This window comes from Delphinapterus leucas, chromosome 18 (genome assembly GCF_059928025.1).
Source record: "Delphinapterus leucas isolate spDelLeu-1000000601 "Yukka" chromosome 18, BTC_Dleu_Yukka2, whole genome shotgun sequence".
Taxonomy (NCBI): Eukaryota; Metazoa; Chordata; class Mammalia; order Artiodactyla; family Monodontidae; genus Delphinapterus; species Delphinapterus leucas.
Window position 1 is genome coordinate 18,059,618 of NC_143146.1, and position 12,624 is coordinate 18,072,241.

Genomic DNA, 12,624 nt, shown 5'->3' on the forward strand with positions numbered 1-12,624 from the left:
ACAATGTTTTACTACAAGTAGGTACGGTCTTATTCAATTTTGTATGCCCACTACTTAGGAAATCTCCTGATCCATAATACAGCCTCAATAATATTTGTTGAATAAAGTACAGAGACATGGTCAGACTCCCTTCCCTTACCTGATGAGAAGAAGACTAGTTCATAAGTGCAATACACTTTCTCATCAACATCCTCGTTTAAATCATTTTGTGTACTCCCTGTATCTATTATTATGCCTGACACCTAGTGGATACTAAACTGCTTTATTCAGTGAATAAATGAGTAGACAAATGAGTAAAATAGTACAGGAATTTTAAAATTATAATCCGAGACTGAAAGCATATTATTTGTAATTAGAATGACATTAAATAGTTACTGTTAGTATTTGATCATTAGGAAGATTCACTTTTCTGTTTCATTTAAATTTTACATATAGTGATCAATTTAACTATAAATTTCATTCATTTGTTCAATAGATATATATTGAACATTTTTTATGTTTCCATGCTCTCTGCTAGACACAATGAGGAAATACAAGTATGGCCCATAACATAATGGAGATGGTAGTCAAAAGGCATCACAAGCGACGTTAGGCATAAAGGTTTATTTTAAATGGATAATTCCTCGGATATTTTCCCTTGTTACAAATCCAAGAAATGCATTTGTATGTTGAGATGCAATACATTCTTAAAATATCAGAAAAAGATATTTTTAAGGTTGGGTAAAAGGTGACACTATAATGAATTAGCACAGAAACATGAAAAAGCCACTCGTCATGAGAGTATTTGTGAAATAGACATAGAAAATTAGTTTTCTAATAAAGTTATTGTGTCCTTGGATGACATATAGTAATTTTGCTACTCAATTTTCATCAATGAAAAAACACAATACAGTCAAAACTATGTATTTCATAATTGAAGTATATAAATAACTCACTTTGATATGTCTGAGGCATGTATCACATTTTTTAAAATGGGAAATTATGAAATTTAAACTGTACCAATTTTAATGGGTGCAACTCAAATATTTTGAAAACTCTTAAGAATTAGGTCTCGTTTCAACATCTATTAAGTGCCTTAAGAACATTTATTTTCTAGAAATTTCAAACTGCTCTTCTGATAATATGATTCTTTTACAAAGATCTTGAGAAGATTTTCTTATCATTAAGTTAAAAAGGAATGTGCACAATAAGAAGTCACTAGGATACAGTAAATAACTTGGTTTGTTATATATACCTAATAAATTCAAATTACTCTTTTATAATTAAAAGCTGACAAGCTCATTTGCTTTTATAAGATAAAAAGAAAAGGAGCATTAAAGGAAGTTAAATTAGTTTTACCATCTGTTTAATGAGTTTCAGACCTGGTTTGATAATATATTTCCAGATATAAAATTTCAAAATGATCATTTTCAGAAATAGTAACTGACCTGCCTTGTATAAAGGTATATAAATGCCTATTCAAACTCATTACTATAAAACTCATGATTTGTTTTATTTCTAATGAAACCAATTAAGTTTCCACCGTATCAATGTGAAACACATAATGATGCAGAACTTATATTCATAGGACTTATCACATTTCTTAAGGTTATTACAATTCATATTTTCATTTTATCATAGGACTTTTACTTCGTTTAGTTTTTAATGAATCTTTATACAGTATTTACTTCACTTCTTCAATAACCTGTGCCTAAGAAACCTTCCCATTGATCCCCAATGACCATATTCCTCTCACAAGTCAGCCTACTTTCAAGGTGCATTCACTGCTTCAAAACTATAGGGGGCCATCTGGTTAAGTGCTGCTGAATTGCAAGAAACATATCCAGAAACTCTTCTGCTCTGACGAAGTACGTCTTCAAAGCACATTCATAAAATGACATTCAAGTGATTATAGAGTACATTTACGGAGTCTGCAAAGCATTATGGGCTCATCATAACGCCTGCAGAAAGCTGAGAATATGCATGAGCCACTCATATGGCAAAGGAGTGCTACAGAAGATCATTAGATGCATTCCTTTTTGCATGCCAGACTTTGGGGTATTTGGAATCAAGTTGTGACAGCTGCCAGCAGAGGACGGCGCATGGCCCAGAAAATTGTGAATAACAAGAAGAGAAAAGCTGGATTGTTTGATTGGGAAGCGTTATGAACTACTATAACCCTAGGTTCCCAGAATTCAATGAGGGTGGTAGAACTATGAACCTGAATTAATATCCAGAAAAAGCTAGAGGAGGAGTTTCTCTGCAACGTTTAATCAGAGCAAAAAGATCGGCCAAGTCCAAACAGAAATATTAGCCAAGTTTGCAAGATATGGTTCAAAACACTAAACTCAGGCTAACCAAGATATTTGGGTACAGAAAAAGTTGATTTTTTCTTCTCTAAAGAAGCGCTCTCATAGGTCAGTTGCAGAGTGCCAGGAAGAACACAGGAATACACGTGCCCTTCTTTGGGGGAAACTGAGACATAATGGATGACTATGAGATACAGAAAAAAAGAAACAATTTTTTTCCAAGTAAAAGTTAATAATAAAGCGTTTTTCTTAATAAAAATAGAATGGAAGAACTAGAAGTAAGAAAGAACCTGGGATATTGAAAGAACTGAAACAATGAGTGTGTATGTAGGGAGAGTAGATGTAACATCAGTGTAAGAAGGGGAGGAATTAGCTAATGAGGTTTGAGACATGGAAGACCAGATGATGCAGCTCCACATAAAACATGATGCAGTTTGTCTTTAGTTTTTTAAATTATATTTATGTTTATCAGAGTAATAAATATATTTAGTAAAAAACCAAGTAGTACTAAAAGGTCTATTTAAAAGAAAGAAAAAAAAAGCATTTCTACTTCCAAAGGCACTTTATAGACCACGTTTCCTGCTCCTGGTGAAAGTAATAAGCAACCTGATTGTTCTAGCATTAACCTTACATGTCTAAACCTTTATTAAATTGGCATTTATTTTGTTTCTTACTATCAATTCTTGGCAATATTTATTGATTTTCTGTTTATACCACCACAACCCACTTTCCTTTTTCCCATTCAACTAATTTAGTTTTAGCAAAGTTGTGATTACAGTAATAGTTTTATCTACAAATATTTTATTCAGTTCAGGGAAATAGTGTACTATGATTATATATCTTTTCATATAAAGGTTTTTGCTTTCCTATAATCTACAATTGCCATGGTATCTATCAATTTGCATAATTTGCCTTATATTTATCTAACTTTTTCCTTAAATGCTCTAGCAAGTCTGTCAAATGTTTTTTTGGTTTTTGTTTTTTGTTTTTTTGCGATACGCGGGCCTCTCACTGTTGTGGCCTCTCCCGTTGCGGAGCACAGGCTCCAGACGCGCAGGCTCAGCGGCCATGGCTCACGGGCCCAGCTGCTCCGCGGCATGTGGGATCTTCCCGGACCGGGGCACGAACCCGTGTCCCCTGCATCAACAGGCAGACTCTCAACCACTGCACCACCAGGGAAGCCTGTCAAATGTTTTTTTCATACATTCCAACACATTAAGTTAGTAATTTTTTTTTCTTTTTGGCTTGCAAAATTCCTTCCCACAGTCATCCTTTTCCCTAACCTGACGTATTCAACATCATGTTGCCTGGACCCCATATCTTCTCATTTCTTGATCACCCTTTGCCAACAGCTTTACACAGAAGGTATATAAAATATAAATTTGTGTATTCTTATCTCAAAAGCTTTTTAATCTATCCTCATACTTGATTTCCATTTTAGCTATGTATAGAATTTCAGGTCAGAAATCAGTTACCTCATAATTTGAAGGTACTGCTTTTCCATTTTCTTCTAGTACTCCTGTCAGTAAGGAACTACAAATCTGATCCCCATTCTTCGTATGCATTTGTATGTATTTTGTTTGGTTTGTTTCTTTCACTGGAAGATTTTAATATCTTCTCTTCAATATTCATAAATTTCATAATTATTGTTGTGTGTGGTGTGTGTGTGTGTGTGTTCATTCATTGTAATGGTCACTTGGTGAGCTCAATCTGGAGTCAAGACTCTTCATTTCTGAAAAAAGTGATTTATTATTTATATGATAAACTCCTTCTCTCTATTAGTTTGGTTCTTTTCTCTGAAATTCTTATTACAAGGATCTCCTAGAGTAAAATTCTAACATCTCGTCATTTTACTATTTCCTTCTCTCTTTTTTGTTATTATTTTATAGAATATTTTTTGACTATATCTTGAAAACCCTTCTAATGAATTTTAAATTTTTATATACTTTTAATTTTTGAACTTCCTTCTTATTCTTTCATTAATTTTTTAGAAGCAATATATTAGTATTTTTTTAACATACAATCTATTCTCTCATTTTTTGGAGGATATTCATATAGCTTGTATATTTTCTTCTTCATACTCATCTATATTTTTCCATTTCTTTTTTTCTTTTACATTTATTTTTTTCCCGTTTTCCTTCAGTGCACAGTGATCTTTGATTGTCCATTGATATTGGGCATCAGAAGCCAACTGGAGGTTATTGTATGTATATAGGGTATAATAGAGGATTTCACCACCATTCAATTAGATGATAAATTAACTTCTCAGTGGCTATAAGCCCAATCAGAATGTGGAAATATCTGTTCAAGAATTGATCAGTTTCTTCAAAGAAGAGTCATTTAATATTCTACATAAGTAGCTGGTACCTGCATGCTAGCATTCTGAAAACAAGCAGGTCAGTATCTCACTTTTCACTTAGTTCCTCTATTTCCTGTCTTGTGGTTCATTCTGTTCTATATTCTAGCGGTAGTTATGAGCCACAAATCTTCCTATAACAGCCCCCCCCCCGAAAACACACCTCTAAACAACAAGGGAGAAAAAGGAGTTATTTCTACTTTTCAAATATTACAAATAATGCTGCTGTCAACATTCATGCACAAAATTGTACAAATGTACAATTTTTCTTGTACAAATGTACAAAATTAAGAAAAGAGTTTTTGTACAAATGTACAAAAAATCACCTAAATAAAAAATATAAAAGTTTTAGTGTCCAACATTCTCTCAATATGTTTGACAAACAGAAAACCTGCTGGATAAATGGCTCAAATCTTAATAGGTAATAATGATGTGGCAGCATCAGAGTAAATATAAAGTCAAATATTTACCCAACACAAAACAGCTACATACTCTTTAAATAATAAAAAATAAATGGTCAATGGCCAACCCAAACCGCATTACTTTCAAAAAGAGTTTTGAAACTTGCATTTCCAGTTGATTGTCCACTAATTTAAAAGGTTGGTTTTATGCTGACCATTGATTTTTTTAATGAAATGGCCAATAGTGAAGTCAATGCATTATACCACACTTTCCAGAAAGCAACCTTCCCTTGACTTTACTCAGACCAAACTAATTGCTAAATTAGATGACCATTCAACGTTATTGAGTGCATTTCAAATACTTTCTTCTGAACCAAAAACTAAACAGGCTTTGGTCACTACTGCATTGCTAATACAAAATCAAGAAGTGACTGTCTTTCTGGAATATTAATAAAGTAGGCCTGGGGACATGATATTAGTGTGTAGTGGAGATCAGGAGGAAGGAGTCAGCGTGCTGTAGTGATTTCCTAAGCAAGGAAATGAGTTGGTAGAAGTGGAAGAAGTTCAGAGTCAGCTGACACCTCATGGTCAAATAGTTTGCAATTAGGAATTGACCAACTGGCTCTTTGTCAGACTTATAAGCTATTAATAACAGGAAATGTTTTCCTAAATGCATTTCATAGTAGGTGATTTAATGAAAAAAGCTTGGACAGTTTTCATAATTCAGAAATTCTGAGATACTAATATCTTTTTAAAATTCTGTGTCATTTTTTTTTGTATTTATAAACACTAACCTTACAACCATACATTGAGATTTCAATTAGAATCTCATCTTAACCTATCATAGCTATTAAGTCACTATTTATCATATTGATATCCTAGGAACAAAATGAGATAAAAGAAAAGAGGCAATTTAACATAGTTTTCCCTACATAAAATAAGAAAGTCTCTCATCTCTTCTTGAAGCCATAGGTTGTGATTACTGAAATACACATTATAAAATATCTACGAATTTTGTGGTTTTAAGAAATGGTTAAGATGATTGCTCTTTCTCGCATTTAAAAATCAAATTTATTTTATACATGAAGACATTTTTCTAAAGAAGTTTAGTCTTTCTATAAAAATGAATATTTAATAGAAACCGGTAATATCTTATATGTATTGGAATTGTTTGAAGACATACAATGTTATTTAAATCTACTACTTTTAACAACACTGTAACATTTATTGGTCTCGCAATAAAAGAATTATAGAAAATTGCTGTGATATTACTTTTTATGTTTCATACTGAAAGTAGGTAAAGTAATTTCTAAGCAGTGGGTCATTACTGTCCACAACTAACAGTGCTCAGCAGTTAGGATTTTAACCGCTGACATCATTTTCTTTGAAAAATGATAGATGTTATTTAATGCTTAAAAGTAAATTGCTGCGTAACTGTGACTTTTTGCTGACAGCTTTGCCCTAAACAAACTTAGTCAATATGACCGAGAAGTTTCAAAATAAGTTTGTTAGGAGAGACAATCTGAATTAAAATGTTCATACATTTCCTCTGTCAGATGTACTAAGAGGAATCAAGTGCTGTTTCCTATCTATTATCGAAGGGCAATTCAGGCTGATGCAAACATCTAAGAAAGCTCATGTTAATCTTTTAAAATTCCGTCCTTTACACAATTCCTCACTGGAAGGCTAATAGCTACCCTATATTTATCACAGGTCGTTTTCAAAGGTACAAGCAATGTCCACCTTAAGCACAGGTTCTGGAATGTAGGAAACTGCAGGAATGTATCTCTGAGGGTTTGTATGGTGGCTTATCTAGAGAAAAATGCCAAAATCACAGATGGAGGGGAGCCGGAAATGGCTTCCCTCTTTTGTCCAAGGTCCCTGTTCCCGGTTCAGAAGGACTTGCAGAGGCAGTGAGGGGACTTCGAAGCGCCGGAAATATTCCCTGAGGACCAAACTATAATCCATAGTTATCCATTTATACTGAATTTTCTTGGCATTTTTGTTCTTGGCAGGACTTAAAGATAGGGCTTGTCCTAAACAATTAAATAAAATTAAAGCTGTTTTCGCTTTCTCTAGGAAGCCTTGAAAAAAATTTTTTTTCATAAATTTATTTATCTTTTTTGGTTGCGTTGGGTCTTCATTGCTGCGCGCGGGCTTTCTCTAGTTGCGTCGAGCGGGGGCTACTCTTTGTTGTGGTGCGCGGGCTTCCCATTGCGGTGACTTCTCTTGTTGCAGAGCATAGGTTCTAGGTGCGTGGGCTTCAGTAGTTGTGGCTCGCGGGCTCTAGAGCGCAGGCTCAGTAGTTGTGGTGCACAGGCTTAGTTGCTCCGTGGCATGTGGGATCTTCCTGGACCAGTGTTTGAACCCGTGTCCCCTGCATTGGCAGGCAGATTCTTAACTGCTGCACCACCAGGGAAGTCCTGAAAAATCTTATAAACTATTTTCTAATTAAAAATATTTATTTTGTCTAGTAGGTCTGTGTCTTTATTCCCGTCTTGCCCCTAGGTTCTTCATGACCATTTTTTTTTTTTTTTTTTTTTTTTTTTTTTGCTGTACGCAGGCCTCTCACTGTTGTGGCCTCTCCCATTGCGGAGCACAGGCTCCGGACGTGCAGGCTCAGTGGCCATGGCTCACGTGCCCAGCCGCTCCGCGGCATGTGGGATCTTCCCGGACCGGGGCACGAACACGTGTCCCCTGCATCGGCAGGCGGACTCTCAATCACTACGCCACCAGGGAAGCCCCTTTTTTTGGGGGGGGGGCATTCTTGGTGTACTCTCAGGTGACAGGAGCCCAGGCTAACATTTCTACTTTGGTTTGACTACTTTGGTTCCTAGAGCTCCATAATATTCCCTAACACTGATGTGTGGTCACTGCCATCTCTCACCTACACCCTCAATATGCAGGGAAAATTAAAATATATAATTTGCTTCACATATAAATTCCTATAATTTTCCTAGAGAAAAATTTAGCAATATTTATCAAAATACTTAAAATTACTAATGAACAGATTCTTGGTTACAACATTTAGAAATTTATCACAAGAGAAAAAAGTTGCAGAAAGATTTATGTATAGGGGATATACCTATTAGTAGTCTTTATTATCGTGAAAATTGGTAATAACCTAAATATCCAACTCAAGGTGCTTGAATTAAATAAAATTATAGTCCTACCATATGATAGAATATTCAGGCACTAGCAACCATATTGCAGAATATTTAATTCTGTGAAAAAAAATTTATGTGTTGTTAGGTGAGTAGTTTGGGACACAAAACCAAATGTACTCTTTGTTTTATTAAAAGTCAAATGTATACGTAAGTACAAAAAGGTCTAGAAGGCTTATTTCCTGAGGCTTGTTGTTTCGTAAGTGGTATACCATTTATTTTCTACTCTTTCTATTGGTAAAATTTTCTAAAATAATAAAATCTGGTTTATTATAACAGAGACATAATTCTTCAGTAAGAAAAAGTTAATGTTACTAAATATCTTGTCTGTCCAAGATCAACTCTCTAAGTATCTGCAAGGTACCACATACATGAAATAAATGATTTCTCCATTCGTAGATTTTTACGGTACACATTTTTCATAGAATTCTGCTGTTTTATATTCTCCTCTAATTGTTTTGGTACAAACTCTCACAAGAAAGTAGCAATCTCATACAGCCTCACGACTTGAACAGTATCTGTATACTGATGTTCCCAAATGTCCATTTCTAGTTCTAGGGTCGCCAATGAACTCTGCGCATGCCTCTGGGATGTCTAACAGGCATCTCAAATTTAAGAGAACCATTCATTTATTAATATCTGGTCAACTCCAACAACCAAACCCCAGATGCGCTCCACTTCCAGAATTCCTTTTTTCACTTCATGACATTATCATCCCCCCTGGTTATCTTCCTTATACTCTCTTTCTCTTGTCCCAATTTCCAATCCATCAACAATTCCTGATAACTCCACTTGCCAGATTGACCCAAATCCATCAGTTTCTCATATTATCCACTCTTCTTATTCTAGCCCCAATCAATTTCTACTCTTGCTCTTCAGGTCCATTTTCCATAGTAAAGCCAAAATTATCTTTATGAAACATAAATTAAATTCACCATACTCCACCTAAAGCCTTTAAACGGTTTCCTTTCCCACTTAGGAGAAAACTGAAATGCCCCACCAGAGCCTACCAGTTTCCCCTTAATTCATTTTATGTTTTCTTCTCTTCTGTATTCATTCTGTTCCAGACACATGGCTTTCTCTTCGTTCTCTGAATACAATTAACCTACTCCTGCCACAAGTCCTTGAATGTATTATTTCCTCTGCCTCAAACACAGTTCTCCCCGGTTTTCCTATGATTCCTTCTCCCTTTCCCATGATTCCTTGTCAGTCAGTATCAACCCAGCCGCCCCCCAACTTGGAATGGCCTCCCCAAGCTCTCTCTTCTTGAGTGCCTTTCCCTACCTCATCTGTTCAGTTTTCTTGATTTGTTCACATTTGTCAGCTACAGGCATTGTATTGTCCTTTTCCTTAGAATATAAATCCCATGACAGCAGGCTTGCGTCTGCTTTGTTCACCCATGTAACCTCAGTGCCTTGTGCGGAACCAGGCCCATAGTGGGAATTCAATAAGTATTAGTGGAATATTTTGAATAAATTAATGATTAAGACATTTGCAAAGTAAAATCCCTACCCACTTGTTTAATGACTCTAACTGCAGAGGTTACAGGGTAGAAAATGAGGTGTGCTCAATGGCAGGCCTAGAAGAAAGATGTTTGGGGGCTAGCATATGGAGACAGTTTTTGCTAATAAATATGGCTGGCTTATTTCCATATACTTAGATATGGAAAAAAAAGGACAAGAGGAACTTTTGCTTACCCCTATGATGAGAGATGGCATTTTTATAGTATACTGTATTCTCGGCAAATGCATTTAATATCCATTACAATAAAAAACAAACTCCAAACACAAATAAGTGATCGCCTAAATCTACAGATTAGATTCTGAAATAGGTTCCTTCTTCTACGTCCTCCCTTGCTCCATACTTATTCTCAAATTAATAAATTCTCACTTATAGAAGACGGTTTTCTGAACCTTTTCAGACCTGACCCTGTGGTGGGTCTTTTTAACTGCCCCTGGATATTACAGCACAGCAGCCGTTCCCACTAGGACACACACATGTGACCAGCGGTCAGAAGTCTGGCAAAGTCAAAAATTTCTCTTCATCTCCAGTACAGCTGTCTTAGGAAAGAACATGTTCTAAGACATTACAGGTGAATATTGTACAAAATATGACTTTCTGCTATCTTCTGTAAAAATCTAAATTTCAATCATATCACCCTAGTAGACTTTAAAAAGATAGACCTCAAAGGTAGCATTTTATTTCATATTCTCTTGTAACTCTGGAAGGAAACTTAAGCATGAATAATTGGAGATCTGCACACTAATATAAAGATGAAAGAATGGGACTCAATTTAACATGGGTGCTAAAAAAAGTGGACTTATTTCCCTCTGCCACCTTGAAAAGGATATGGCTTTGAAATCTATGAAGCAAGAAGGGTCAAATGTCATGCCAAATGGGCAACATATCAGTGAACCCTCCTGTGAAGAATTTTTAATAAACCCTACATTTTGAGTATCTACTTATTTCTTTGTGAATATGTTTTTTTTACATGTACTCTTTTGTATATAGCAGCTCCATCCTTATTGCCTACAACAGGGTTTTCCATCTGTTTTTCTAATATATATATGTATGTGTGTGTGTGTATACATATACCATTAAAACAGTTTGAACACACACCCACTCAACACATATTTATGTATTTCTAAACTATATGCATGTGCTATTGCACTGTTACATATTTTATATACCTTCCTACAACCAAAAAAAAAACCAAAAACTTAAAAAGGATGTGACAGAACAAATATACATTGAAGTTCTGTATTTCCTTTCTGCCCTCCAGTGGCTCAGCTTGTGAACTCCCTGGGGAATGCTTAGCCCACGTTGGAGACCACTAAGCTTTGCTGTCTCTCAGTGAGAGGAACCACTTTTTATTAAAGCTCTTTTGATTTTATGATCCATTGTGCACTAGAGTTTTTGAATAATACAGATCTACATACCATATTATAGCCCGTGATGCTGTGAGGTGCCACCTAGATGAAAGCATTTGTTCCTCTCGCTGTATGTAATATTGTTGGCTCTGACTCAGAGCTGAGTTAACACACCCTACCTCCACCCCACCAGCCCTCATCCAATCACTGGTCAGTGTGGGACAATGAAGACCCACCTCCTTGTTTCAACTCAGGACAACCTGAAAGAGGCCTCCCAGCTCCTGAGGTCCTACTGGGTTCAGGCGAGGCTTCTGTTAAAGCTACAACACAGTTCAGTTGCTCCCTCTGTGCCGTGCCCCTCCCTCCAGCCCCTTACTGACTGCAGGGCACTCTGCCGTGAAGCTCCTGCACACACAACTCTGTTTCACAGTCTCTTTCCCGGGGAACTCCAACAAAAACATATATACATCGGCATATACTTAGGAATCTAGTTTGTTTATGTGTCAAGTTCCTAATAGATTGTTTATTGGCCCACTGGAAATTTAAGAATTAAAAAATATCCTAGGGGCTTCCCTGGTGGCGCAGTGGTTGAGAGTCCGCCTGCCGATGCAGGGGACACGGGTTCGTGCCCCGGTCCGGGAAGATCCCAAGTGCCGCGGAGCGGCTGGGCCCGTGAGCGGCACCACTTTTCTCTTATACTTTTCCTAATGGAACTTATTTTTGATTCTGCTCTCCAGGGTGAGAGCTCTGTTTTCCCAATGTACCAGCCGTAGAAAGAGCAAAGTAGCCATTATTGCCTCCTGAGAAGGAGAAATCTCTGGTATTGGACACAAGCCCCTATAACTTGCTTTGCTCAATCTGTAGAGACTCCCATAAAAATGGAATCCTAAGAACTGGCCCCATATAAACTTAAGTTTTGCGGAACAGTTATGAGAAGCATACCAACGACTCTGGAATAATATCAATAAAAACTCAGTACTATGCTTAGGTACAGATTCTGACATAGAACACTAGAAGTCAGTGTCAACTATCCATACAAAGTTTTGCTTAGAAAAAATTAAAACATAAATTGTTATAAAAAGACTAATAACTTAAAAAATAGCCCTTCTTAGCCCAAACCCCAACAGATGCAGAATGGAAGGTGGTTTTTACAACATGTAATATAATATTTGGCTTTCATTAATCAAATAGTTTGATGAAATATTCCTTTGACAGATACCTTCATGCTTTACTTGCCATGTATTAAAAACAGCAGTATATACTCACTTAATTAAATAATATTATTAAAGATAAAACAAGTATTTCATAAACAACCATTAGGTAACATGTAAAAGGTGATACAGGAAATAAATACAAGAAATGCATGTGATTCATTTATGACTTAACTTTTGTTGAAAATGCAGCAAAAACCTTCACAGCAAGGCTCAGAAAGTTGCCTGGAAGGTGACTTTGGCATCTTCCATGCTCTTCTATGTGTTTTCTTTGTTGGTGACAGTAGTTCCCATGTCTAAAGCTTATTCGTTAGGGATGAAGCTCATCCCGAGA

The 12,624-nt window shown here is 36.0% G+C and overlaps 1 protein-coding gene across 1 annotated transcript in view; it reads right to left on the reverse strand.

Annotated features, from left to right (window-relative positions):
* Window positions 1-12,624, reverse strand: part of GPC5 (glypican 5) — a 639,840-nt gene that overhangs the window by 195,573 nt on the left and 431,643 nt on the right. The window lies entirely within an intron of this gene.